This window comes from Panthera leo, chromosome C2 (genome assembly GCF_018350215.1).
Source record: "Panthera leo isolate Ple1 chromosome C2, P.leo_Ple1_pat1.1, whole genome shotgun sequence".
Lineage (NCBI taxonomy): Eukaryota > Metazoa > Chordata > Mammalia > Carnivora > Felidae > Panthera > Panthera leo.
The window spans coordinates 32,915,723-32,921,105 of NC_056687.1; the positions used below are offsets into that span (position 1 = coordinate 32,915,723).

General features: G+C 36.6%; 1 long non-coding RNA gene across 1 annotated transcript; it reads right to left on the bottom strand.

Annotated features, from left to right (window-relative positions):
* Window positions 1-2,335: 2,335 nt before the first annotated feature.
* On the bottom strand, window positions 2,336-5,034 carry LOC122198919. The gene is made up of 3 exons (XR_006193222.1): window positions 4,963-5,034; window positions 4,491-4,858; window positions 2,336-2,555 (listed from the first exon to the last, which is right to left on the bottom strand). It is a non-coding gene; the product is annotated as an uncharacterized LOC122198919 (long non-coding RNA).
* Window positions 5,035-5,383: the final 349 nt, after the last annotated feature.

Sequence of the window (5,383 nt, forward strand, 5' to 3'; positions counted from 1 at the left end):
AAATAGATTAAGATCATTTGTGATAGCCAACAAGGTACTTTTGTCTTTGCTATGATCAGTATCCTGAGAAAATAATGTATCAGTACAAAGAGGTGCATGAAAAGGCAAAGTCAGATTTATTCTGTTTCCCTAGCATGAGGGTACAGACTTGTGCAACATTATCTACTACACAACAATTCAATATGATATTCATATATTAGTGAAAATAACATTTGTTTTTATTTTTAAATGAATTCATCTGAGCAAAAACTAGTGTTTCCTGGAAGAATCATAAATTTATGAAGCTGTCAGGTACTATGGTAGTCTTTGCAGATATAGCATGAAATAAACCTACAGATATCTTGCCCCCATGAGCTTGTATTCTGGTGGTGTGAGACAGATAAATAAGAAAACAAAGAGAGTGCAGGGTAACTACAGACCATGGCGATTGATGTGAAAAAAAATACACAGATGAATGACCAAGAGGAAAAAAGCATCGTACATGGGTGGACAGAGAAAACTGAAGAAGTTACGTGTAAGTGAATATCTTACATATAAAAATAAGTCAGCTATGTATAGAAAGAGAACTATACAACTCAGGTACGAGAATGAAAGAGGGGAAAGAGTGGATTTAGAGAGCACAGGAGAAAAATAGCAGTAACCAGGAGAGAGAACCAGGCGAGGTGAACAGATGTACATAACACGGGGGGGAAGAGAGCATGGTGGTGATGGACGGATAGGTGCTTATTATCTTATCAGAGGCAGAAAAAAACATGGAAGTATGGACTGAATGAATTATTCCTGTATCTGTGCTGCCTTTAGATGAATGAATCTGAGAATAATATTACATCTTAGATAATTATCTCAGTAATACAGGGACTTTTGAGAAATCATTTCCTCCTACTTCTAATATTCAGTATACTCAGGGGCGCCTGGGTGGCTCAGTCGGTTGAGCGTCCAACTTCGGCTCAGATCATGGTCTCACAGTTTGTGACTTTGAGCCTTGCATCAGGCTCTCTGCTGACAGCTCAGAGCCTGGAATCTGCTTTGGATTCTGTCTCTCTCTCTCTCTCTCTCTCTCTCTGCCCTTCCCCCACTCATGCTCTCTGTCTTTCTCTCTCTGTCTCTCTGTCTCTCTGTCTCTCAAAAATAAATAAACGTTAAAAGAAATTTAAAAAATAATATCCAGTATATTCACAAAACACTGCACACAAATGTGTACAGAAACTTTATTTGTAACTGCCAAACCTTGGAACCCACCATAATGTCTTTTAGTAGGTAGAAGGATAAACTGTGATACATCAAGAGAGGGGAATATTATTCAGCATTAAGAAGAAATGGGCTTCAGGGCACCTGGGTGGCTCAGTTGGTTAAGCGTCTGGCTCTTGGTTTCAGCTCAGATCATGATCTCACAGTTGTGATATCGAGCCCTGTATCAAGCTCTGTTCTGACAGTGCAGAGCCTGCTTGAGATTCTCTCTCTCTCTCTCTCTGTCCCTCCCCCATGCATGCATGCACTCTCTCAAAATAAATAAATACGCTTTTAAGAAAATTAAAAAGAAGAAATGAGCTATCAAGCCATGAAAAGACATGGGAGGAAACTTAAAAATGCACATTACTAAGTGAAAAGAAGTCAATTTGAAAAGGCTACATATTGTATGATTTCAACTATCTGACATTCTGGAAGAGACAAAACGGTGGGGACAGTAAACAGACCAACGGTTGTCAGGGGTTGGGGAGGTGGGGGAGAGAGGGGTGAATAGACAGAGCATAGAGAATTTTTAGGACAGTGAAACTGTATGATCTTACAGTGGTGGCTGCATATCGTTAAATATTTATCAAAACCCATAGACTATACAACACCAGTAGTGAACCATAAGGTAAACTACAGACTTGGGGTAATTACAGTGTGTCCGTATAGGCTGCCGACTGTAACAAATGTACTACTCTAGTGGGAGATGTTGAGTATGCAGAAGGTTACACAGCTGTGGGAGCCAGGACTATGTGGGAAATCTCTGTGCCTTCCTCTCAATTTTGCTGTGAACCTAAAACTGCTCTAAAAATGTAAAGTTTAAAAAAATAAATTATCATAATTTACTTAATTAAATCCTCAAATAATAACACTTAAATATGTGAGAGGCTATGACTGGCATAAGTCTCGACCATTCACTCATCCATTCACTCATTCGTTCAACATCTATTGAGCACTTCTTATGTGCCAGGAAATCTTCTAAGCAAAGGGAATAAAATAAGCACAAATGCATTTCTTCATCAAGCTTGTATTCTCGTGGAAGAGACATTCAATAGCAAGATCAATGTTATATAGCTGTGGTAGCCACTTTCATATTTGATTCAGATTAATTTTCTGCCTTTCTCTGCCATGCTCTGCAAATCAGGTAATTACATCCTCAGGGCTTCCTTAATCTCAGAATTCCAGGTAAATTTTTCCAATTGGAAGCATTTATGGAATACTGGAGACTGTGAGGAGAGGAAAAGACAGTATTTCATGCATCTTTCCACTTTTGGGGGATTCTCTCACAGCAGCTGTGTCTTCTACTGCCTCCAAATCTGTAGCTCCTGTTTGACAGCCCCTCAGAGAAATGCAAATTAAATGTAAATTAAAGGAATAATGAGATCCCATTTCACATTCAGATTGACAAAAATTTAATAATCGGACAAAACCAAATGCTATCATGGATGAGAAACCATGAGATGATTTTTACTCTTTTGGTGGGGGTTAAACTTGGTGAAAACATTCTGAAAAACAAATCTGAATTTTATAGACAAGTTGAAGATAAACAGATCTTACTATGCATCAGTTCTAATTACACACTCTAAAGATACATTTGCACATGTGAACCAAGAGAAATATACAGGCATGTCCCTAGCAGTACCGATTTCTTATAGAAAAACAATCTTCAATCACCCTAATAAGCATTTTTTAAAAAGAATAAATGCATGAATAAATGAATTTTGTTCATATACATTCATGAAATATTGTATCAAAGTATAAATTAATGAATTAGAGATTTTAACATTAACATGGATAAAATTTTTAAGTGCACTTTGAATGAAGGAAACCAATCATAATATATCACAGAATACATACATGCACACACATACAGTCTAATTCCATCCATATAATGTTTAATAAGTGAACAACTAAATATTTTACAGAATTATATAATTAAACAGCAATGGAAACTACATATTTAAAAAAACACAAGACAATGGTAAAAAGAAAACACATGGTAGAATTTGGTTTGGGAGGGCGAAGACAGAAGAGGAATTTAATGATGGGCTCTCTGGCATTTACAAAGTAGTTGGTGATCTTCTCTCTCTAAGATGATTAATGGGTACCTGAAGGTTTATCTTTGCTATTCTTTCTCTCTTACTTATATCTTATCTAAATATTATTTTATATTTTTGTATTTCTTCGTAATTAACTAAAGCAGAGCTTTATTATTATTAGTGCCATGATATTATAACCAGTATTCATGATAATGGTTATGAATGATACTACATGGTACATGAAACACATTTCAGAAATATAAGAAGAAATATATAGAGTATATAGGCAATGCACAAGTTGGATATACTAGAGGCTGACGAACCATGGAAGCCACCTAGCAGAGGAAATACTAATTATCATGGACATTTCTCTGTTCTGTCATTCTCATGGAAAGCGGTTATTATTGGTTAAAGAATTCCACTTGTCCATTTAATGTTAAGTAGACCCATATATACACAGAAGGACTTTGGATAAGAATGAATATCACAATCACAAGTTATTTTCCTGCAAGGATTCATTTTTTTTTCCCAAACGGAATTACAAATAAACTATTTTTGTAAGGGTTTGAATCCGCAGGGAATAATACATCAATAAGATGAATCCACTTGTTATCACATATGTCTGCTTTTACAATGCAATGTATTCCTGTAAACCGCACCTTCAGCTACATTTTCTTTGGCATAAAATGGACAGTCCACTAATATTAACTTACATGTTTCAAGACATTTTGGCATTACTGACAAAATAGTAATAAAAAAAAACATATGTCAACTTTGACTTACTTGACCTTTGCTAAATATTGGCTTGTTATAAAAGCATGCATTTAGAGAGAATAGCAACTCTTTGAAGGCAAAGCCTTCCCCAACACCAGAGAAGATGAAATTTCTCTATTCTATACCATTTGCCCCAACCAAAGTATTCGTCGTTAGAATCTAGAACTTACCCACATGTGCACGGAGGATGCCAAAACCGTAGCATATCTAAGTGTAAGCAGGGTAAAAGGTCTGACTTGGTAGAACCATTAAAGTTAGCTCTCTGGGAAACTTAATTATGGATGGGGATGTAATGATCTGGTGCAGGCAACATGTGTCACAGTTAAAGTCAAGAGGACAAGCTTAACACAGGAAAGGAAAGACAGGTGGAGAAAAATAAAGCTTCACATAAAAAGTGACAAAATGAAATTAGGTGAGTACCTGGGAAGTTTCCCTGAGAATGCTCACCTTTACCTCTGTGGAACTTAAAATAGCGCCAAGTTCTGACTTGTTCCTTTACTGATGTTCATCTTGATTGTTTAATTAAGGTTGTGCCTGCCAGGCTTCTCAACTGTAAAGTTACTCCTTTCTCTTTTGTAAATAATAGGATTTTGTTAGGAGATAGTTTGAAATTATGTAAATAATTACAGGTGTCAACATTAATGTGTACAAGCATGTCTCCATGATTCTTTGAGTATTTCCTTGCTTCTGGGAAATAAGATCTGTTAGTCTGATCTTGCATGTTCCTTGTCCCAGCCATAAAAATCAATCTTTTCTTCAAAGAGGCTCCCATTCTCACGTAATGCATGCATAAAGGTAGATGTTTGTGTGTTCCTCTGTGTGTAAATATATATATAGAGAGAAATGAATCCTCTTGTATGTAACAAATCTCCCTTAATTTCTACTGCCCTACCCCCATCTCTGCAGATGCTGTCCTCACCTTGAGAGTTTTCTGACACCCCACACCAGACCACAGTGCCATACACAAGTCCTGATGGACCCCAACACCCTGTGTCCAAATAATCATATTAATTCCTTCAGAAATCTTCACATTTTATATTAGGTATAAAATATGCTTCTCACCTGAATTGATTGCCTAGGGGGTGGTATAAAACCCAGGAGAGGTATTTTCAGACTGTCATCTAGGTTTCATTATCTTCCTGACTGTTAGGTTTTTCATATTCTTAGAAGGACCAAACTTCCTGTGTAGGATTATGATCTCTGCCAAGCTGAGGGAACATGTGCTTTCTTTTATTGGTTGCAGATGACTGACTTCATAAGGAAGTATTGGGAAAGGGCTTGCAAACTTCCAGTTACCAGATATGAAAATTCTTATGAATGTAAGTTTTCATAGTTTCCTT